This window comes from Neovison vison, chromosome 4 (assembly GCF_020171115.1).
Source record: "Neovison vison isolate M4711 chromosome 4, ASM_NN_V1, whole genome shotgun sequence".
Lineage (NCBI taxonomy): Eukaryota > Metazoa > Chordata > Mammalia > Carnivora > Mustelidae > Neogale > Neogale vison.
The window spans coordinates 36911440-36936749 of record NC_058094.1 but is presented as its reverse complement, the minus strand read 5'-3'; the positions used below and the strand labels follow the sequence as shown (position 1 = coordinate 36936749).

Genomic DNA, 25310 nt, shown 5'->3' with positions numbered 1-25310 from the left:
TTAATAATAACCAAAACTAAAGAAGCAAAAATTCAAACATTAGATATCCTCTTTGTGCACATTAGATTGACAAAGGTTGTAAAAAGTTGGTAAGCGTGTACTGTTAACGTCTCATATACTGGGGCACCTGGGTGGCTTAGTTGTTAAGTGTCAGCCTTCAGCTCAGGTCATGATCCCAGGGTCCTTGGATCAAACCCCACATGGGGCTCCCTGCTCAGTGGGAAGCCTGCTTCTCCCTCTCCCATTCCCCCTGCTTGTGTTCCCTTTCTCACTGTCTGTCAAATAAATAATAAAATCTTAAAAAAAAACAAAAACAAAAACAAACTCATATACTGTTGGGAGGAGTGCAAATCAGCACAATTTGGGGAAACCAATTTAGCCTTATTATGAAACGTCAAAATGGAAGTATTCTTTGACCAGCAATCCCACATGTAAAACTTATCCTTCAGAAAATGGAAGGACACAGGTGTGCAAAGATAATGTGCAAGGAAATTCACCGTAGCCTAGTTGATAGAAACAAACAAAACAAGACCCCCCCACAAAAAAAACCAAAAACCAAAAAAAACCACACACAAAACCTGAAAATAACTTATGTATCTAACAGGGGATTGATAAAAATAAATGAACCAGCCATGATTTATGTGCAATGATATGGAAAGCACTCTCTACATAATGCTAAGTAAATAACTTCAAAATAGTGTATATAATATGAGCAATGCATTTGTGGAAAAAATATATCCACACAGACTTACATATACTTACACAATTTTTGGAAAAACATTAAGAAATCACTGACAATAGTTACTAAGGGAAGTACAATCTAGTATTTTTTTAAATTAATATAGAAGTATTATTTGTTTCAGGGCTACAGGTCTATGAATCACCAGTCTTAACACAATTCTCAGCACTCAACAAAGCACATACCCTCCCCAATGTCCATCACCCAGCCACCCTATGCCTCCCTCCTCCTCCTCTTCAGCAACCCTCAGTTTGTTTCCTGAGGTTAAGAGTCTCTCATGGTTCGTTCCCCTCCCCGGTCCCATTTTGTTTCATTTTGCCCTCCCTTCCCCTCAGACCTCCTGCCCTGCCTCTCAAATTCCTTGTATCAGAAAGATGATATGATAATTGCCTTTCTCTGATTGACTTATTTTGCTTAGCATAATACCCTCTAGTTCCATCCATGTTGTTGCAAATGGCAAGATTTTATTTTTTGATGGGTGCATAGTATTCCATTGTGTATATACACACACCACATCTTCTTTATCCACTCAGCTTTTGATGGACATGTATGCTCTTTCCACAGTCCAGCTATTACAAACATTGCTGCTATAACACTCAGATGCACATGCCCCTTCAGACACTACGTTTGTATCTTTAGGGTAAATACCCAGCAGTGCAATTGCTGGGTCATAGGGTAGCTCTATTTTCAACTTTTTAAGGAACCCCCAAACCATTTTCCAGAGTGGCTGCATCAGCTTGCATTCGCAAAAACAATGTAGTAGGGTTCCCCTTTCTCTGCATCCTCGCCCACACCTGTTGTTTCCTGACTGGTTAATTTTAGCCATTCTGACTGATGTGATGAGGTTATCTCACTGTGGTTTAGTGCAATCTAATACTGACTTTCTGCCTCCTGCAGAGTTAAAAAAAAACAAAAAACAAAAAAAACAACTAACTGAACCCCACAAGCAGTAACAATTATTTTTCCCTAAAGCTAACCAATAATAATAAGGATGGGGTCCAGAGTTTGTGTGTTTTATATTTAGGTCAATAATTTAGTGGCACACTCTGATTAAGAACCACTAAACTAAGGAGACTTAAAACACTCACTTAAAAAACAAAACTCCATGGGCTTTGCCTCTGAAACAAAGTTCCTTGTTTTTCATTACGTCAGGTACAAAAAATAAAAGTTCTATTAAAAACAACAACTCAAAAAAAACCAAACCAAAACAAAAACAAAACGACAACTCAAGGGGCACCTGCATGGCTCAGTCAGTTAAGGGTGTGCCTTCAGTTCAGGCTGTGATCCCAAGGTACTGGAATCCAGCCCCTTGGATCCAGCCCCAGCTTCTCCCTCTCCTCTGCAGCTCCCCCTGCTTGCACACTTGCTCTGTCAAATAAATACATAAATAAATAATCAAACAACAACAACAACAAACAACTCAGTTTATTAGTCATCATCAGTCAAAAGGATTATGGTGAAGTACCCCTTAACCTATGGCATAGAGATGATGAGACTTATTTAAAGATCCACATACTTTAATGACTATTTTTCTGCAGAAATAATCCATAGAAGTGTCTATAAGCATGTAACTGAATACTGGGAATGCCTCAATCAAGGGAACTTTGGCTAACTTGGGATTTTTAAGACTACACCCTAAACCACTAAGGAAAATAAAAAAGTACTACAGAACTTCTGCCAATTTGTAAAGATAACAAAATGTGTGAAATTTAAAAAAAAACTTCAGTGATTCAGGAACTTATTTTTAGAAAAAGCTGACTTCATTATCCAGTGAAAAATAAAAACCTATTATTTGCATCATTTAATATAGTACTATTCTTTTTGAACTCAATTTTTTTTGAAGTAACTATCAACTATATGATTCTGCATTATGTTCTGCCTCTCAAATGTACACACCATTAAGACAAAAATATTACTTGAGTTCTAAAACAAATGGCTGGTTTGCAGGTTGGAAAAAGAAGGGAAATTATGTTGTATATAATAATACCATTATAGAGTTTAAAAGTCCTTTTTATCTGTGTCTTAATCCAAGCCTCACTGCTCGAAAGAAAAGTTTTATTAAACTTATTTGACAGGAAAACTGAAGTTCAGAGAGTAAATACTGCAAGGTAAGTAAAGGATAGGGTTAAGGGAAATTAAGGTGTTCTGATACCTCGGCCTCAGTACCATTATCTGCTTGCAGCTGTCTTCATGAAAACTTCTCTAGTCACTATCAAGACATCAAAAATTACCTCAGAAAATAAAAGACAATTACATCTTATACATCATCTGGGGCTCATCTTAACTATCCTTAAACTCCATGTCTCACTCAAACCATTCCTCCTGTCTGAAATGTCACGTTCTTTCTCTCCTCCTAACCAAACTGTACTCAACTTTTTTTTTTAAAGATTTTATTTGATAGAGAGTATCACAAGTAGGCAGAGAGGCAGGCAGAGAGTGGGGGAAGCAGGCTCCCTGCTGAGCAGAGAGCTTGCTGTGGGGCTCAATCCCAGGACCCTGAGATCATGACCTCAGCCGAAGGCAGAGGCTTACCCACTGAGCCACCCAGGCACCCCGTACACAACTTTTAAAATTCCGATGGCTTCATTTTGTCCCCTTTTTTCTGATTATCTTTAAATTTTTAATAAGGTTAAGGTAGAACTTGAATATTTGCGATTTCTTTAACAGAGCCAAGATGGTGTCATAAACAGAAACATCATGAACAAATGCCAAATGAGTATTTCTTTTTTTTTCCAATTTATTTATTTTCAGAAAAACAGTATTCATTATTTTTTCACCACACCCAGTGCTCCATGCAAGCCAAATGAGTATTTCTTAAAGTGACACAATGTCATTGAAGTGATGATACTATTCCATAACCAGAAGAAAATATCAGTCTGTTCGTTCACTGTCATACTTCCTAAGCACATATGTGTTCTTTTTTTTCTTTTTTTAAGATTTTATTTATTTATTTATTTGACAGAGATCACAAGTGGGCAGAGAGAGAGGAAGGGAAGGAGGCTCCCCGCTGAGCAGAGAGCCCAATGCAGGGCTTGATCTCAGGACCCTGGGATCCTGACCTGAGCTGAAGGCAGAGGCTTTAACCCACTGAGTCACCCAGGCACCCCTGTTCTATTTTTTTTTTTTAATAGTCCAGTTAGTTCATACTAGGTCTACAAAGAGAAATATCAGGTCTACTGTATTAAATACAGAATAGATTATATATAAAATCAAACATTTGCATGGTGTAATAGAATAGTTCACACAACTTCAGAGCAGGAGCAGATGATGAAAGGCAGTAAATGTACTAATAACATAATCTGAAATACCCCCAACTCCTAAAAATCCCCAATCTTGGAAGCTCTTTAAATTGATGTACTAGCACAAGGATTTGTCAGGCTGTAACGCACTGATAACATAAAATAGTGAGGGGGAAAAGATAACTCAAGTTGGGCTCCATATGGTTATTGGCTTAGTGGAATACCCAAAATAAAAGCAGGGATCTTTAATTAAAGACACTAGAAGAGTTTAGTTACTGAAACAGAAAAGAATAATAAAACAGAAATAGATCCTAAAGTATGCATTTTCAACTAAGTATCTACAATCATAATTATTGTTACACCAATGTCACAAGGAATTCTAGTCACCTGTTAATTAAACTGTGAGAAAGGTCTCTCCTTTCCCTTGTTCTCACTATAGCATAACTCCAACAAGTAACCAAGACTACCAATTGCTGCTACACACTCATGCTCCTAAAGAAAATGGCTGGAGACAGACACCTCAGTGGCTCAGTCGGTTAAGCATCTGCCTTCAGCTCAGGTCATGATCCCAGGGTCCTGGGATTGAATCCTGCATTGGGCTCCTTGCTCAGCAGAGAGCCTGCTTCTCCCTCTGCCTGCTGCTCCCCCTGCTTGTACCTGTGCTTGCTCTTTCTCTCTCACAAATAAATAAAATGTTTAAAAAGAATGGTTGGGGAATTAGTTTTATTGCTGGCAGAGGGGCCCCACTTTTGATCTTTTTTTTTTTTTTTAATGGTTTTCAGCTGAAGAACAGAACCTAAGACTGGTATGGAGAAGGACAGAGATCCATACCTCCTCATCTAACCTTCTCTAGTTCAGGGTCCATACCCCTTTAAAGTCAAGGTCTCTTGATTCTTACCTTTTTCTACTTTTTGTGGGGGGGCTGGGGAGGAGCAGAGGGAGAGGAGAGAAAGAATCTTAAAGGTTTGAAGTGGCGGGGGGGTGGGAGGTTGGGGTACCAGGTGGTGGGTATTATAGAGGGCACGGCTTGCATGGAGCACTGGGTGCGGTAAAAAAATAATGAATAATGTTTTTCTGAAAATAAATAAATTGGAAAAAAAAAAAAAAAGCAGCCTTCAAAAGCCCAATGCAGAGCCCAACATGCGGACTCAGTCTCAAAACCCTGAGATCATGACCTGAGCCAAAATCATCAGATGCTTAACTGACTGAGCCCCCCACAGGCGCCCCTACTTTTTTTTCTACCTCTTGAGAATACGTGAGGGATTATGAAATAGGAATATTCAAAAACAAAGGTATTTCTACCAACATGTGTCAAAACTCTGTAGAATTAAGATTTAGTAAAAGTGCTGATAACTTTGTACTGACTTGTAAAATACATCTAATTTGAAACCACACTATTTTTTATATTTGTAAACATTACAGAAATTGAGCATTCCACCTGAAGCATCTAATCAACAATTAAAATATCGTTTTTTAAAAGATTTTTATTTGAGAGATTTTTATTTATTTGAGAGAGAGAGAGATCACAAGTAGGCAGAGCAGCAGGCAGAGAGAGGGGGAAGCAAGCTCCCTGCTGAGCAGAGAGCCTGATGCCAGGCTGGATCCCAGGACCCTGAGATCACAACCTGAGCCAACGGCAGAGGCTTAACCCACTGAGCCACCCACGCGCCCCTAAAATATTCTTTTAAATGAAAATACGTACCAGATTTTAAATACTCAATTTATAAACACAGGATAGACAAGAATAGGAAAAAGGTTCAAATCCATACAAATAGTAGCCCATTGTTTAAGAAAAGCTGTATGTATCAGTCAGGGTCCTAGCAAAACACAAAGCACTCTCAAAGAGATAACTGAAGGGCACATTGAAGAAAGTGTGGGCAGGGTTAAAGGAACCAAACAGGAATGGCAAAGCACTCAGGAACCCACTGCCACCCTTTGGAATGAAGAGGCAGGAGGAACAATTACTGAAGAGAAGCTGTGCTAGAGTAATTGGAAGAGTAATACCCAGCTTCTCTCTGTGGCTCTCCAATATCCAGCCCATGCCTCACACTGGCTAAATCCAACAAATGAGCCCAAATGAGGCAGCTCTTAGAAGTCAACTCCCTCTGGGACACAGAGCAAGGCACAAATGGGTTAAGAGTGGATCTGGAGGGGCAAATTAAAAAAAAAAAAAAATCCAGTACTGGATGTATAAAAGAGAATTTGGGAGTCAAGACCTGGTTTAGCTACTTTTAGTTATATAATCCATATATAAAGTATAATACCGTGTCTGTGATCTCCACTACAAAATATGAATGATGCCACTCACTTCAAACAGATGTGAGGCAAATAAAGTGAGGTTGACCAGTGCTGGAAGTACCTAACAGAATCTGGCATTATACTAAATGTTAGCTGAAATGAAATTAACACAAGCTTTGTATCCCTAGTGCCTAACACAATGTGTAACTTACAGCAGATGCCTAATAAATTTTGGCTAAATAAATTATGATGCAAAATATACATAAGTGGAAATGAGGAACTGAGGATTCTATCCATATCTTTACTTCTAGTTTGCTATCAATGTACCATCCTTATCAAGGGATACAATCTTACTATATCCAGCTTTTTACATTGTGAAAAAATAAGAGACTTTATCCCAAGAGTGCTTCAGGAGAAATAAAACATGTTAAGTATCTTGACACTATGTCACTTCAAGAATTATAGATTTAGGGGGCGCCTGAGTGGCTCAATGGGTTAGGGCCTCTGCCTTTGGCTCAGATTGTGATCTCAGGGTCCTGGGATCAAGCCCCGCATCTCACTCTCTGCTCAGTGGGGAGCTGGCTTCCTCTTCTCTCTCTGCCTGCCTTTCTGCCTACTTGTGATCTGTCTGTCAAATAAATAAATAAAATCTTTAAAAAAAAAAAAAGATTTAGGATTTCTCCTAAAAAACATCTCCTAATCATAAACACTTCAATAGCATCTAATAGCTACCCACATGCCAAATTATTTAAACTAATGAGAAGGTATTCTGGAAAGTAGAGGGCTGTGCAAAAATGTTTACAGACAATAAATCACTTCCCGAGAGAAAATTCCTTTATACTCTTGATCTGTTTTTGCTTGTTATTCAGCTAAAATTAGGTTTTTCTGTTACTTCTCGAAAAAGTTAAAACACAGAGAAAATCCAAAAATTTTGTGTTGATGGTCTAAATACTAAGTATAAGAATAAAAAGTACCTACAACTTCTAATTTCAATTTTTTTAGATGTCTGACACCCAGATGTTCTACACCTCTAAAAACCTGCATGTAAAGAAGGAATAACATTTATTAGCATGGAACAACATTTATTAGCACTGTTGAAGAGAACAGCTAAGTATAAAGTCATTTTCTTGTTTTTAAGTGATATCATGAGCAAGCCCCTGCGTCCAGCCAGGAGGTCGTGGCTTATAAGAATGAAGAGAGATTTTTAAGATATAACTCACTTGATCTTTATTGGGACGAGGTCCGCACCGTCGTGGTTTGGCAGCTCATCAAGTTGTCACGATGAAGGAGACGTCGCCTCACAATCTAGACATAGAGGTCACCACAGAAGTTGTGACTGAGAACCAGCGAGTGGTCGGCAACGAGACTATCGGGGCGTTGGTAACATCCAACCTGATGCCTCTTTATGTACTGTGCTAAGTCTCCTTCATAAACACATTACATCCCTTGTTTTTTTCTCATGCTTATACATCAAAACACACACGCACGTCGTAAACATGTTTTTGCAATATTCTGCATGACTCAAAATATTTACAACTTGTTGCTCTACGTTAATCTTTATCACTGCACACGCATTAGTCTTATCACTATACACACATTGGTCTAGGCTTATTTGCTATGCTTGTTTATTTGCTATGAATGTTTTCATTTGGTTGGAAACTACATGTTACTTATTTCTTTATTCATTTATTTATTACATTCATTTATTAAAGGTGTATACTCACTACAAGTGAGGAGGAAATAGGCACAGAGATCCCCACCAGAGTTTCTATAGCTGATTTTGGTTACTAGTGAAGCCTGAGCTATCTTATAATCAAGTGAAAGAATCAAGAAAGAAGATAAACAAGACTTTCTATTTTTGATGTTGTATTCTGTATTAAAAAGTGTAATAGGCTATTAAACTTCAGCAATATACACTTATGTTGTGAAGTTGGGAGAAGATGAGGAATAAAATACTTATTCATTTCAGTGGCTATGTATTTGCTATTATATGTGAGACCGGCAGACAAAGAGAGACATTTGCTTTGGTGGGCAAGATATCTACAGTATTTCTCACGTGTTTACAAGTCATTTGTATTTCACTTGCTATGTATGGCCTAACCATATGCTCATATCCCAATATTGGACTTTTCCTTACTAAAGTGTAAAACTTATTTATATTAAAAAACACTTGCTTTTATCTGTCAAAAATTTTTTTTAAAAATTATACTTGATTTTATGGCAATTTTCCAATGCAGGTATTTCAAATTCACATATCTTTCTCTTTATGACTTTTGGCTTCTATACCTGTCTCGGACAAGTCTTGGCTTATTCCAAGAGTGTATTTTTAAAATGCTCTCATGCTTCTTTTGGTACTTCTACAGCTTATCTTCTGGCTTAAATCTTTCATTCATTTCAATTCATTTTAAATGTTAGGAATAAGTGAGATCAAAATTTGATGTTTTCTAAATGGCTAGCCAGTTACCTTTCTCATCCACAACTCCCACCTATTTAATAAGCTACATCTTAGTATGAATTTTTGCTATCTAGATGGTATGGACTTCTAAAATAAGCTCTTGAAATAAACTACCAAACTGTTTTGTTCCAATCTGTACTCCCACCAGTCAGAAAGGTGCTTAGATCCTGAATTCTTACTAATATCCCATGTTTTTTAAATAGCATTTTCAGAGTGACAAAAAAGCACTTCAATTTCCATTTATTTGATTATTAAACAAATTCAACAATCTTCTTTATTTCTTCAATGGTTTATTGGTTCAAATGGACCATGATTTTTTTTTTTCCATTTTTACACTGGAACCTTAATGCTCTTTGATTTTAAACATACAATATTTACTTCCTAACATTTGCCCTTTAATTGTGGAACACTTTGAAGGTGTTTAAAATTTTTATTTAGTCACATCTATCAAGTTCTTCTTTGTTTCTTTGTAAATTCTTTGTTTCATATGCTTACAAAATCTTCTCAGAGGATGGAATCTATTTACCAATACAACTACCATTTTTTTGGTAATCATTCCTTCTTGAGGATTCAAGTTTCACCTGAGGTTATTTCCTTTCAGTCTGAAGAGCATCCTATAGCATTTCTTGGTATGCAGGCCTCCCTGCAACGAATTCTCTCAACTTTTGTTTATCTGAAAAATGTCCCTATTTCACCTTCATGTTTTATGGATATTTTTGCTGAATTCAGAATTCCAGGTTGACAGCTTTATCCTTTTAGAACTTTAAACAGGTCATTCCATTGTCTTCTAACCTTCATCATTCCTGGTTAAGTCATTCTTTTTTGATATTTTAATTCCTATGTTCCTAATGTGTCTCCTCGCCCTCTACCCTTTGGCTACATTCCATATTTTCTTTCAACCTGTGATATTCAGTAGTTTAAGATGTGCCTAGATGTGGTTTTCCCTGTGTTTATCCTGCTTGGGATTCACTTAACTTCTTGGATTTGAAATTGGTTTTAATCTGAGTAAGTGATGGCAATTACTTCTTCCAATTTTTTTTTTAAAGTTTTTTATTTTTAGTTATTTGACAGAGCAAGAGAGAGAGAGATCACAAGTAGGCAGAGAGGCAGGCAGAGGGAGAGGGTGAAGCAGGCTCCCTGAAGAGCAGAGAGCCCAATGCAGAGCTAGATCCCAGGACCCTGAGATCATGACCTGAGCTGAAGGCAGAAGCTTAACCCACAGAGCCCAGGCGCCCCTTTATCCGATCTGTTTCATCTCTCCTTCTGCCATTCATATGTTAGACAGTTTAATACTGTCCCATTGGCCATCGAGGCTCTGTTCATTTTTTGTAATGCTTCTGCATTCCTTAGATTGACAAATTTTTACTTATCTTCAAGTTCACCAATTCTACCTCTGGCATCCCCAATCTGTTGTTAAATCCATTCAGTGAAATTTTCATCTCAGACATTGGACTTTCTAGTCCTAGAATGTCTATTCCTTTTTATAGTTTCCACTTCTCCACTGACATTACCCATCTGTTCAGTCATTATCATGCTTCTCCCTTTAAGTCATTGAAAATACTACAGTTGCTTTTTTAAAGTCTGCTAATCCTGCTAATATTAGCGTCTGCTACCATTTGGGGTAGATGATGTTGGCATAAAGTCATATTTTCCTGATTCTAGTAACTGTGTATTATAAACTGGATATTGTGGAAGATATGTTGTAGAGACTTTAGGAGTCTCTTATGATCTCCTGAAGAATGAGGATTTGTATTATACCTGGCAGTTAAACCAATGGCTAATCAAGTTGGACTTGTGGATGCTTGGTTTACACTTTTTTTAGCATGGGTCTTAAGAACATGTTTACCAAGACCCTTTAATTTAGTGGGAATCAAAAACCAAATTCTGTCTCCCTGCTGAGGATAGCTGCAATATCTCTAGTCAGCATTTTCAGTCTTACAGCTGTTGTTTTCCATTGAGCTCAGCAATATCTTCCATTCACAATTCAGGGGTCACCTAAGTCTTGGGGTGGGGGGGTTAGTCATAGATTTTAAGGCTATCCTACTATAACTCCCTCCTTTCTGGAATTCGTCAATTTCCAGCAATTCTGGCACTCTCAAACTTCATTCCTTGACACCTTAAATCAGTAAGACTCTGACTTTCTACCTGATTTCCAGCTGCCCTGTGCTGCATGGTCTTTTGCTCAAGAGTAAAGCTGTATAAACTTTTTTTATTTTTAAAACATCTGGCAGTTTTCCAAAGTATATCTTCAACTAGGTTCTGAGATACAGTATTGTTCAACCCGTATATGATGTTGTCATAAGAAATCTTAGCCTAACATTAAGTATACATTATCTCTAAAATATAAATGCATACTGTACAGCTTTTAAAAACTGATCTTTAAAAGGTGTTCTTGTATTTATAATACTTGCAACTGCAATGGATTCAAGGAATACCTGAATTTATTAAACTTTTTGACTTTTTACTGTAAGTAACCTGTGTAAGCATTAATTCATTTAGTCTTTCAATAAATATGTCCAATGTCTATTGTGTGCCAGACATTCTCCTAGGTGGTATATATACAATACCAAGATAGAAATAGGCAAGGCCTCTGTTCTGTGGAATTTTCATTCCAGTGCATCTAAAAAACTGAACAAAGACATTTCAGACTATGTCTTCCCCAAACAATAATATGGGTGATTTTGCCAGGATCTACATTATAATAAAGTGATGCCCTTTTATCATATGCATAATTTTGAAAGAAAAATTGATTTTACATTTGGACATTATGGTAGTCCCATAAAGTAAATAAATACTTATCAAAATCCATTTTAAAGCTTTCTTTTAAAAAACTACATATACCCTGACAGCAACTCTGCTTTTCATTGTAACAATGATTTTCTGACACCATAAACAGCTGACAATTTTTTTTTAATATTTTATTTATTTATTTGACAGAGAGAGATCACAAGTAGGCAGAGAGAGAGAGAGGAGGAAGCAAGCTCCCTGCTGAGCAGAGAGCCCGATGCGGGACTCGATCCCAGGACCCTGAGATCATGACCTGAGCCGAAGGCAGCGGCTTAACCCACTGAGCCACCCAGGCACCCAATTTAAGTTATACAAAAAGGAATCACTGGTTATTTGACCATACAACATAGCATAGAGAACATTCATTTAGATCACTGTGCATAATTTCAGGAACCCATACTGGTAAATAAATAGTGGGGAAAATCTTCAAAACCTGACTTATATCTTTGGTTCTACCCTTCCTCTAGTGTTAAATAAAGGCTCCTAAGGCAGTGAGAAAAGAACTATCTATCTTTCCATACGATCTCCTACAGGGAGAGCTGCAAATAACAACCTATCAAATTTAAACATGGCTAGGTACATTGTAATGTAGTAACTGACTACCAAAAACCAGAATTTTAAAAAAAAAACCCAATAAAACAAAAAACCAGAATTACCATAAGCCATCTTTTGATCGAACCACAACTGGAAGTGATGTATTAAAAATAATGTGTCCAGGGTGCCTGGGTGGCTGAGTGGGTTAAAGCCTCTGCCTTCGGCGCAGGTCATGGTCCCAGGGTCCTGGGATCAAGTCCTGCATCTGGCTCTCTGCTCAGCGGGGAGCCTGCTTCTTCCTCTCTCTCTGCCTGATTTCTCCGCCTACTTGTGATCTCTGTCAAATAAATGAATAAAATCTCTAAAAATAATAATAATAATAATAATAATAATGTGTCCATACATAAGCTGATTTTGGCCCAAAGTAAATGGTGCTTTTGTAAATCTGAAACATCTCATTAAGAGAGAAGTCTGAGGCATTTAATTTTCTTGGATTTTCATATATGGCTTTCTCTTAACAAAGGTAAACTTCTAAAGTTCATTATAACAATGTTTGCTGTTACTCAAAAAGATTATTTAAATGTCTAAAGTTTTTTTTTTTTAAGTTATGGCATTCATTTTGCCAACGTCAAATTTGAAAATGCCATATTTTCCTCTAATAAATCTATCCCCAATATATAGCTGCCAAATTCAGCTATCAGAGCAGTGCAGGTTCTGGGCCTAGTTCTTGCTGCCCAAATAATACTGAGGCACACTCTTATAAAAACTCTGAAATATTAAACATCTCTTCACACTATGTGTGTTAAAGTAAAAATGTAATAGGCACCACAATACATTTTTGGAGAAGAATAAAAATGCTTAAAAATAACAGCTAATACATGGATAAGCTTCAAAAAAAATCCATGAAATCTCTAAAATGGTATACTAAATAGTGCATAACTGTACATTCTATGGACAGAATCCATAACTTTCAAGAGATTCTCCAAGGAGTCTAAACAAAAGGTTAACAGCTACCGCTGAGTTATTGGAATTTAATTTGCCAGTAGATGTTAACATCAGTTTCTGTAAATTTTCTGCTCTCGGCAATTCATATCAGAATGATATTCTTATCTACACTAATTGTTAACTCAGTTAGAATGCACTTGTATCCCGTTAAGGTTTGAAGCTGCAGTTCTTTCCAAAAGAGTTAAGTTTTGGAGAAGGTTAATAGCAACTTCTTTCAAGACATGTCTCCAAAGGCAAAGGAAACAAGCGAAAATGAACTTTTGGGACTTCATCAAGATTAAAAGCTTCTGCACAGCAAAGGAAATAGTCAACAAAACAAGGAGGCAACCCACGGAATGGGAGAAAATATTCACAAATGACACTACAGACAAAGGGCTGATATCCAGGATCTATAAAGAACTCCTCAAACTCAATGCATACAAAACAGATAATCACGTCAAAAAATGGGCGGAAGACATGAATAGACACTTCTCTAAAGAAGACACACAAATGGCTAGTGAACACATGAAAAAATGTTCTCCATCATTAGCCATCAGGGAGCTTCAAATCAAGACCATGTTGAGATACCACCTTACACCAGTTAGAATGGCCAAAATCAACAAGACATTGTGGACAACAAGACAATAAACAAGTATTGGAGAAGATGTGGAGAAAGGGGAACCCTCTTACACTGTTGGTGGGAATGCAAGTTGGTGCAGTCACTTTGGAAAACAGTGTGGATATTCCTTAGGAAATTAAAAATAGAACTACCCTATGACCCGGCAATTGCACTACTGGGTATTTATCCCAAAGATACAGATGTAGTGAAAAGAAGGGTCATGTGACCCCAGTGTTCATAGCAGCAATGTCCACAATAGCCAAACTGTGGAAAAAGCCAAGATGCCCTTCAACAGACGAGTGGGTAAAGAATATGTGGTCCATGAATACAATGGAATATTACTCAGGCATCAGAAAGGATGAATACCCGACTTTTGCATCAGTTTAGATGGGACTAGAGGAGATTATGCTGAGTAACATGAGTCAAGCAGAGAGAGTCAATTATTATGGTTTCACTTACTTGTGGAGCATAAGGAATAACACAGAGGACCTTGGGAGAGGAGAGGAGGAGTGAGTTGGGGGAAACGGGAAACAAATCGTGAGAGACTGTGAACACTGAAAAACACGCTGAGGGTTTTGGAAGGGAGGGGGTGGGGGCTTAGGTGATCTGGGTACTAAGGAGAGCACATATTGCATGGAGCACTGGGTGTGGTACATAAACAATGAATCTTAGAACACTAAAAAAAAAAAAAAAAAGTTTTGGGGAAGGTTAAAAAACAACTCTCATCCCTAAAAGAAATGTCTCAGGTTCATAATGAAAGAATAAACACAAGGCATGTATATGGCCTAAAATAATCTATCCCATGTTTTATATAAAATTATACAAATAATGAATTAATATTGTAAACTAAATTAATATTGTAAACTAAAAGGGCAACTGATTATTAATATGTATATAAAGGTATTATAATGCTACTGTATCTTCTTCACTTAAAATGGCAATTACCACTGGAAAATGTGTTTTTATCATTCCTCATAAAGTAAATCAATGACAGTATCTCTTTTTAAAATGTAATGGACACAGAGGTAAAATATTTGCTGTCCAATAAGAAAGAATCAGCAGTGGTGCTAGAAATACAATCTAAATGCCTTTCTTTTTTTTTTTTTTAAATCAACTTTATTGAAGTATAATTTACATAAATAAAATATACATATTTTATTTTTTTTTTTAAGATTTTATTTATTTATTTGACAGAGAGAAATCACAAGTAGATGGAGAGGCAGGCAGAGAGAGAGAGAGGGAAGCAGGCTCCCTGCTGAGCAGAGAGCCCGACGCAGGACTCGATCCCAGGACCCTGAGATTATGACCTGAGCCGAAGGCAGTGGCTTAACCCACTGAGCCACCCAGGCGCCCCTTATTTTATTTTTTTTAAACTTGAAAATATTTCAGTTTATTAGGTGAATAGGGTTTATTTTTTTTTCAATTTATTTATTTTCAGAAAAACATTATTCATTATTTCTAAATGCCTTTCAATTATTTGAACGTCTCCTCAGAAACATGAGCATATTATATGCAGCTCTAAGGAAATCTGGATTCTATTTATTGCTACCAAGTGGTTTTGTGGCTTTGGTTCAGTAACCACCTCTCTGTACCATCTGTAAAACAGGGAATACACAACTGTAGCAGTAATGAGGTTATGTACTCACCTGTTTCATTTTTCTCCCTAGCACATAGGAGGACCACATTTTCCATTCCACTTGCTGCTACATGCAGCCACGGATCTAGTCCTGACCAATGCAATGATGTATGCTCCTTCCAGGACTGGTCCCTAAATCATCCTTTCACATATCCTTTGAGCTCTCACTCTTCCATCACTGGCTTGTTGAATGTAGTAATTCTAGTGGTGACTCCTCCAAGCAGGCCACAGGGGCAACTGAGTCATAAGATGGAAGGAATGTGGATACTGGATTCATCTACATGGTTCTCTGTGTGAGAAATCAAGTTTTACTGTGCTCTACCGTGAGATTTTGGGGTTCTCTGTTTCAGATACAATTATCTTAACCTACCTTAGTGGGGGGAAATAAAATGACGTAAAAAATTTAGAGTAGCTTGGGGGTGGGGGGGCAGGGATTTTTAAATACTATACATATGTGGGGTAATGACAAGAACTTTTTATCCAGAAACTAAGGCATGGACTTTGGATTCACAAGTCTGGGTTCAAGCTCAGCCTCTGACACTTACTATGCTATGGGACACTGAGTTAAATTACTAATACAGTTTTTTCAACTACAAAATAGGAGTAATAATAATAATACCTCCAGCCCACCAGATTATTATTAGGATTAAGCGAAATAAAATATACAAAGAATGCAGAATAGGGTATGGCACTTTTAACTACTTTACAAATACTAGCCAAACTATTAAAAATATTTAAGAAGATGGCACAAATCTAACTAAACCACCTACTGGATAAAACTGTTGGAAAGATTATCATATTTAAGGGTAGTAATAAAACAAACTGCTGGTTCTGAGAGGGCTTTTCTAATGGAATCAGAAAAATTAGTCATGTGGAAGTTTGGAATACATCATTATAGTACATTAATTTCTCTAAGGCAAATATAAATGTTTTTAGTCTTATGTTTATACAGCTACAAACCTACCTCAAGTGGTCTTGCATATATTTTAAAGATTTTATTTATTTGTCAGAGAGAGAGAGAAAGAGAGCACACGCGCACATGCACAAGCCCACCAGGCAGCTGGAGAAGCAAATACCCTGCTAAGCAAGCAGCCCATGCAGGGAGCCCAATGCGGGATCTATCCTAGGACTCGGATCATGACCTGAGCCAAAGGCAGACACTTAACTGACTGAGCCACCCAAGCGTCCCGTGGTCTTTCCAATATTACAAATGGATTAGGGGTGCTTGGGTGCCTCAGTGGGTTAAAGCCTCTCCCTTTGGCTCAGGTCATGATCCCAGGATCCTGGGATCAAGCCCCCGCATCAGGCTCTCTGCTCAGCGGAGAGCCTGCTTTCCTCTCTCTCTCTGCCTGCCTCTCTACTTGTGATCTCTCTCTCTCTCTGTTAAATAAATAAATAAAATCTTTTAAAAAATGGATTAAAAATTTTGATTCAACTACGTATAACTGTATGAGGTGAGGGTAATTCAAACAGATCATTAGCATAGGCAAGTACAGTTTCCAGCAAGTTTTTATTTTTTAAAGATTTTATTTATTTACTTGACAGAGAGAGACCAAGCAGGCAGAGAGGCAGGCAGAGAGAGAGAGAGAGAGAGAGAGAGGAGGAAGCAGACTCCCTGCCAAGCAGAGAGCCCGATGTGGGACTCGATCCCAGGACCCTGAGATCATGACCTGGGTCGAAGGCAGAGGCTTAACCCACTGAGCCACCCAGGCGCCCTACCCAGCAAGTTTTTAAGAATGATTCAAATATACTATTTTGAGCTCTGTCCTTTAAATAGTTTCTACAATTCCACAGAAAAAGAAACAAAGTTCAGAGCATACCCATATTCCATAACCTCTCCAACCTCCATAACCCTCTCCAAAGAGGGTTGTTAAACAGCTTCACAAACATATACCTGCCACATTCACCTCCTGAAGCCTATCTTGATTGGGATGTAGAGCAGAATGGTACTTTGTGGTTTTAATAATACTCATTAAAACTACTATTTACTTAATCTATTACAAAAAGAAAGCTGATGCAGAAAGCAAAAGCATTATTCATTCCATTTTTCCAAAAAGAGAAAGATTAGAAACATTTTGGCTGCCTCATGCCAGGCCCTCTTTGTTCAGAAGGACAAACCAACAGGTAAATAGGAAAGCATAAAACAAAATCCTGGGCATGACAGAGTACTCAGAAACGTTCAAAATGCCACACATGATGGAATGCCTAGAGACATTCAAAGGTTTTTAAATAGGTTTTAAAAAAGAGATCTAGTTGCCAAAAATTTTTTGAACTGGTTAAAATATTTATTGCTACAGATTAACAAAAGGGTAATACTAACCTCATCTGAAATCTTAGCCACATCTATCTACTTTTTTGAATTTCAGTTTCCTTATTTACAAGTTGAAATGACTGAACCAGATGATGTCAAAGGTCCCTTAATTCTAAAAGACTAAAATTCAGGGTGTCTGGCTGGCTCTGTTGGTTGAGCGACTGCCTTCAGCTCAGTTCATAAACTTTGAGTCCCTGGATGAGTCCTGAGGCTTCCTGCTGAGCAGGGGGTCTGCTTCTCCCTCTGACCTTCCCCTTCATGCTTACTTGCTCTCATTCTCTAATAAATAAATAAAATCTTTTTTTAAAAAAAAGACTAAAATTCCAATTACAAATGCACAGTTTTAATATACAGCATACTTTAGAGTTAAAAGTGGATAATTTAGATTTTTCTGAGATAATTTTGTTTTAAAAAATCTCCAAATTCTCTAAAATGTTAGTATACTCTTTTGTAAATCCAGTGGAATGAGTATAATCTTTGCCTTTTTGGTAGTCGTCTTCTGAGACCAAATACGGAAGCACATATGTGACTGATCCAGAATTACTAAGTTGAACTGAAAGTCAGGATATAAGCCTTTTCTTGGCTTTACAACTCTCCCAGAATGACTGTGCTTCACTCTTTTTCCCTATCAAATAAGGGAAAATGTGCTATCATCTATTTCACTGGATTAGTATTAAAGTATATTTTTGAAAGTGTATTTTGAATCCTGAACTCAGACAAGAGATTTTTTTTTCCCATTGGTAACTTGTCATAGCAAATCTAAGTATAAAAACAAAAGAAAGAAGTTCCCATGAGACTACTGCATATGAAGGTCCTGTTACTGCCCACACCGGAATCAGTTACAATGAATAAATCAATACAAAATGCTACTGTAATAGGAAGAATCTGGAAAGGTGAGTAGGTCCACTGCAGCACCAGATTTTAAATCTCTGATCTACATAAATACTGCCTAAACTAATCTATCCTGCAGTTTTTGTTTATATGAATAACCAACACTTCTTAAATAGGCATTCTTAAAATAGTGAAATAAAGTCCTTCAGAAAGAGAGCTAGGGACTGATCAGTGGGTGTGAAAGGGGGAAATAAAACAACCATTTAGAAAAGCCTATCATCACAAGATAGATTATGTATAGCACAACGACTAATTCTTTCATCCAAATCAGGTTACCTGGTAAGCAGTTACACATAGCCAAATCAAACAGATGTCTCCTTATGGCAAGCAATACCATTTAAAAAAACAAAACAAAACAAAATTTTTATTACGAATGACTATCCTTTGGCTTTTTACATAAACATAATATACTTTACTAATGTCCTTAGCAAAAACTTGTGGCACCACGTAGTAGATTGGTGGTCTTCAAAAGTTATGTTCCCATTCATGTCTGGAACCTGTTAATAATATCTCAGAAAAATTTTTAGTAGTTAACTTAGAATCACCAACCTGGAATGATTTGTGGAGATAAGATAGGAGTCAGACCTTGAAAGAAGAGGACCTTAGATAAGTAGGGAAAATGGAAAAGGTTATTCCAGGCAGAGATAAAAGGCCTATGAAAAGTCACGGGGGTGAAACTAAGGATGTTTTATTAACATATTTACCAAAAGATCAACTGGCTTCAATGTTGAGGTCCTCCCCCCGCCCCAATGGTGAGAGAATAAGGTTAGCTTGTGGAAAGTTTTGAATGCCATGAAAATTTGAAATTTATCTGTGAGAAGCAAATGAAGATTTGTAAACAAAAAGACTTATGTGATCATTCAGAAACCAGGTGATTAATGAAATTTCAGTTTGGGAAGATAAGAGAAAGTGGTTTGAAACTTTGGCTCTACCACATTAGCTTTGTGGATAAATCTTTAGACCAGCACAATCCAACAGCACTTCCTGAAATGACAGAAATATTCTAGACCTGCACTGTCCAATATGGTAGCCAGTAGTCGCATATGGCTACAGAGTATCTGAAACATAACTGGTACAACTGAGGAACTGGATTTTAAAATTTTTTAAATGTTAACTAATTTAAACTTAAATAGCCTCATGTGTCTAGTGATGATACATTGGACTGAGTAGCTCTACACTATAGTTCTCTCACTTATAAAATAGAGAGGTTAAATTAGAACACTAGTGTCACTAGGGTAAGTTCCACAGCCAAATCAAGTTGGTGCCACATTCCAAGAAAAAAGTAAATGAGTATTCGAGTAGATGCACCTGAACATAACTAGAGCAATTCCAGGTTTGTAACCTTGTCATTTCACTCTTTGTATCTCTGTAATTAATTTAAGAGATGCCCTCTGTCTCCTGATTAGTGATTTTTCAAATTGGTCTTTTGGTTGATATTTCCTAGGAGTCTATGGTTAAATATCTAATGAATCTAATTTAATAGAACTTCTGTGGAAAGGAACAAACATTTCATGCAAAATGCCCCTAGATGTATGCTGTTCAGTATAAATATGTACTGGATCAAAAACTTAGTATGAATAAAAGAATGTAAAGTCACTCAATATATGCTGAAATGGTAATATTTTGGATACACTAGGTTAAATAAAATATATTACGAAAATTAGTTTCATCTGCTTCTTTTTACTTTTAATTTAGCTAATAGAAAAATCTTTAATTACTTATGACTCACATTAGACTTCATTAATAATGACAGCCCTGCTGTAGAGAGTTATGAAATAGATACCTTACATTACACATACTCAGTTAGCACATATTTATTCAACATCTATTATTGTTAAGCTTTATGCTAAATGCTGAGACCTTAACAGTGAACAAAGAGAATGGTCCCTGCCATAATTTTTAAATTATCTCCTACACTTCTAATGCACATTTCACATATATTATCACATTTGTGACAATGCATAAGGATAATTTAATTTTAGAATACTTCACCATATGGGGGAGCAAATGCCAATACTTGACTTAGAAATGACAGAATATAAAGCATAAAGACTCACACTAATGGCTGTCTATTTTTGTAATACATGCTATATAATGTTTATCTGGAAGCCTAATACTATCACATTCCAACAGCTTCTTCCAGTTTCTTGATGCCTCCCTCTAACTAGTTTGCTCCCTCTTTATGGCTCACCTCTCCCAGACTGTCTCTTCAACTGGCAACCTGCCTGCTAATCATATTACAGCAGGGTTATTTATACTTTCAGGGGTCTACAAAGAAGGAAAGAGGTTGAAAATGTAAAGTGTACATAATTTTAGGCAGCCAACTCCTGTTTTTTGGACCCAAGACTGAGATTTGAAGTTTCTTTTGGGTTTAAAACTTGGGTGATTTCTGTAGGATTTTACTTCATAATTAAAAGCACAAATTTACTTGAGAGCTAAAACAACTCATTAGTTTTGTCCCACTGAGGCGTTCACATAAGAAAACTTTTCCAAATAGGACTTCTAAAATGAATTAACTAGTGGTATTTTATCTAGCAAATGATTTTCAAAATAAAATACTAGGTAACATCAATAGGTCAAGAATATGTATGTTTTTAAGGCTAATGACATTGCTTTCAAGAAACTATTACCGATAAACTAAATGCTCAAGTTTATTGACAGCTACAAAGAAAGCAAGAAAAACAAACCTACTTTATCAAAAGGTGGTAATTTTTCCCACTTTAATAGAGAAAGTATTACTGACATATGATAGCTATTGAGAAACAAATGAAGTACCCAAGTTTCAAACACCCAAAGTGATCTCCCTGCCTTTTTTGGTTTAAGTCTACCACCATCTGAAATACAGATGTGGTGAGCAAAGGAATTATTATCCCTCGGTCTATTGCTGTGCAGGTGTGGTTACATACATAGTTGTTTCAACGTTATGCATCTTCTACGAGCAAACAAAAAACTATTATGACATTTTTTTTTTAAAAGCTAAAGAAAATAATAATTACTCATTGGGGGAAAAAATGCCTAAGGAAAATAGAGCTATTTTCCATAAATAATCAAATCAGCATTTTGCTAAAAAGGAGTCAAATCAAAAATCTTTAAATGAAAGTAATTCATACAGGATCATGGGTCCTTTCAATCACTAAACTACTAGTGCTAACATACCAAATACAATGCAATTAAATATAAGTTGACAAATTCAACTTTTCTTTGGTCTTCAACCCCAAATGGCCTATTTTTCATATGGGCCTCAAACAAAAGAGCATAAAGCTTAGTGCAAAATCAGTCTGCATTTGACAATCGATTGTCACTTGTTAGTAGCATCAGGAAAACAAATAACAATTCCCTAAAATTTCCTTCATAACCTGAAGAGAGAATATAAGGAGACAATTCAGATGTAAACATAACAAAATTTATCTGCTCCCCCCCTTACTCTGTGCTCAGCACTAGACCAGGGTCTTTTTACATGTTATCTCAACTATTTGTCCTCCCCCCTCCCTCCTTGATAAATTCAGAAAACTACATTTTTCAATCCTCAGTGCCCTTCAGATTAAAAAAGCAAAACAAAGCTGGGAGAGTGGGAGATGATTACAAACCAAAGCATTTCTGTGATAAACCTAAATGTTTAAGGCTAAAATCAGAACCTGCCATAATACACAAGAGAGTCTTTCACATGCTAAAAAAGTTTGCTTCAAATTACCTATATTTAATTCTATCTAATAACCCTATGAGAACAAATAGTATCTTTCAATCTGATCTCACTAAAGAAAGGGGGCTCCAAGGGTCTTACATTCACAACTGGAAAAATATTACTTTATGGCCTTCCCTACTTCAAATTTATGAAATACGTTTATTTGCAACTAAGATACTGAGGTATCTTTAAAAACAGATACGAACCTAGTACCTTCCATACATTAGGTAGAAAAAAATATGGTTTCATTTAGTCAAGTAAAAAGGCACCCCAAATTCTACAAATCACCATGAAAATTTTATTTATTTTATTTTTTTTTTTAAAGATTTTATTTATTTATTTGACAGAGAGAGATCACAAGTAGGCAGAGAGGCAGGCAGAGAGAGAGAGGAGGAAGCAGGCTCCCTGCCGGGCAGAGAGCCCGATGCGGGACTCGATCCCAGGACCCTGAGATCATGACCTGAGCCGAAGGCAGCGGCCCAACCCACTGAGCCACCCAGGCGCCCCGCCATGAAAATTTTAAAAAGAAATTTCAACACTGGTTAGATAGTAAAATGGACTGTTCTTTATTTAAGCTAATGATCAACTGAGGCCCTCCCCAAAGTGAAACAACAATATTTTAAGTAGCCGCTATCTGGAGACTTGGGTTGTGTTTCAACTCTTAAAACACACGGCAGTTTTTAAAAAGTTAATCTTACTGGACTCCTCCTGGAAGTCAACAATCTTGAAAAAATATTTTAACATTAGTTGCCAAGTGTAATTTTTTCCCCCTCAGAAAGACACCTTGTGGTGACATTAAAATAGTTTCCATGGAGGCATGAAATTTAAACTTGGTATATTGTATACAATAAAAAAGAATACTAAGCAAAGAAAAAGGGCTTTTTGCTGTTGTTGTTGTTGCATAATGTAATTAAGTCCCAAGACTTAATTCCAAATCTTTACCATGGAATTCCAAATAGCAAGAAAAGAACATTTGAAAATAAGAGTTAACAATAGATCATCGCCATTTTCGACACAGAGAGAAGTATTTACATTTTAATTCAGTCCAGTCAGTTGGGTGTTAAGGAAGCATAAAAAGGCAAATACGGTAATGGCTTGAATTATAAACAGACCTGGAAGGCTGCCTATTAAGATGGTTAATGGCAAAACTGAAAATGAAAACAAGGCATACCGTCATACTTCGTGTAACCAAGAGTCAAGGAATCTAGGTTAAAATAATAAAAAATGAATAAGACAGCCATGTTCTTACAAAAAGAAAAAAAAGTAGAACGGAACGAAAAGATCACAAACATTTTAAGGCAACCATGGGGAAAGATTGCTTTACGCCTCCACTGTTTACTAACATTTAAAACTAGCATTTCTAGTCAACACCTGGGTTTGAAAATAGCAGCACGGAAACATTGTCTTTTCCAACGTAAACCCAACAGAACATTCTGCAACGTTCTGAATAGTAAACATTAACCAGAATAAAGCATCGTTCGCGTATTTCCACCTTTAAGGACCAATGGGAAAAAATTAAGACCTTTTTTTCTCCCATATATAGCCTTGGCGCCCCTCTCTCCCCTCTTTTATTTATTGCCCTTGTCGCGGGGCTAATGAACCCTAAACTTCTTTTTCTTTTTCCCATTAATGGCAATGGGGAGGAAGAGCAACGAGAGAGGGAAACCCAAATGACAGGGAAAACGAAATTAAAAATCGTGGCATTTCTTGCTGGGTGAAGGCTAGGAACACCCTGAGGGGTTAGCAAGAGAGACGATCCTGGGTAGACCCCTATTAAAGCACCCTTTAACTAAAGCAACACCATTTTTCGTCTGTTTAATTTCTGCTTTTGAAGGGGATGGCAGTTCTCCCCGAAGAATCTTCCCGGGTGCATGCCACCCATTCCCCAGAGCCCCCTGCAGCAGGGGTTGGGGGCTCTCGCCCCAGGTCTGAATTTGCAGCGAGGCCCAGGAATCGGTCCCGTTAGAACCGATTTCACCCATCAGGAATGCGCTCCACCCCCGCCGCCTCCGCGCGGCGGCCGCCCTCGGTGTCGGCTGCTTCGGCGGCCCGGGAAGTGCTGCCGGGGAGCGCCGCCTCGGCCCGTCACAACACTGCTGGGTTGGCCGCCGACTCCACAGACTGCCCCGGCCGGGAGGGCAGAGCTCGGGGCGGATCCCACGCTCAGGCTCAGCCTGCGCGGCCCAGGAGGGCGCCAGCGCCGGGTCCGGCTGTGGACCAGCCAGCGGCCTGACCCCCAGGACCAGGACCGACCCCCGCCCCGGCCCCTACCCCGGGGCCCGGCCCGAGAGGGGGCGCCTTTCCCGTGGGATTTCTGAATCCATTTCCGTCCCGGGGAGGGGCGCGAGGGGCAGCGGCCGTGCCGGAGCGCCTCGAGTCGGAAACGGGAGCCGCCCCTGTCCTCCCGCACCCAGGCGCAACCTCCACCCGCGCCGACCGTACCTTCAACTCCTCAGAGCGGCGGCGGGTGCCGGAGTGCGGGTGAGGAGGCCCATCTCTCAGCGGCGGCGGCAGAAGCCGAAGGAAGTACGGAGGAGGGCTCCTCAGACCCGCCGAGACGCCTCTCAGCTGGGGCGGGGGGAACGCAGAGGAGGGGTCCCGACCGCCGCTTTCCCGAACTCCTCCTCCGCAGTTCTGTCTTGACGGCTGTTCCCGGGAACCAGCGCCCCAACTGCCATTCTCCCCCTCCTTCAGCCCCCGCTGTCTCCGCCTCCTCCTCCCACTCCTTCCTCCCGCCCCCGGCCCACCCCGCCCCGCCCCGCCCCGGCGCGCCGCCCGCGTGCCGTGCGTCATGGCGTCACGCCCAGCGGGGCCGCCGCGGGCGGCTCTGGGACGCCGTCGTTCGCTCGCGCACGTTCGGCCTGGCGGGTCCTGGTGTGTCCCGCCCGCGATCGGGTGGCTGGGCGGACGGCGCCCCGCTCGTCACTTACGCGGTCAAGTCAGCCGCCCTTTCTGCCCCTCGGCAAGCAGCACTTCGCCCCGAGCGGGCGGGGCTGTGGAGCAGGTGTAGCCTCCGAGGATGGGTGGGGTGGCCGGAGCTGCTCCGGACGTGGTGGTAGATGCTGGACTTGAGGACTCTGGCTCTTGGCATCCCGCACACCATTTATGACTCGTTTCTTTGTGTTCTCACGGTTCACCTGTTAGGGTGGCAACCCCAGGAAGGGCAAAGCCGGGATGTTGCTGCGAATTCTTCTC

At 38.7% G+C, this 25310-nt stretch overlaps 1 protein-coding gene across 2 annotated transcripts in view; it reads right to left on the bottom strand.

The window, feature by feature from the left end:
• RNF19A (ring finger protein 19A, RBR E3 ubiquitin protein ligase) overlaps positions 1-24836 on the bottom strand; it is a 59557-nt gene extending 34721 nt beyond the window's left edge. The window contains exons 1-2 of one of the 2 annotated variants that reach the window (XM_044245207.1): positions 24558-24836; positions 7437-7521 (exon numbers count right to left, since the gene is read on the bottom strand). The gene's annotated coding sequence lies outside the window, so the exon portion shown is untranslated. The remainder of the gene's footprint in view (positions 1-7436; positions 7522-24557) is intronic. The other variant, XM_044245205.1, reaches the window with a different exon arrangement.
• Between the last annotated feature and the right edge of the window lie 474 nt (positions 24837-25310).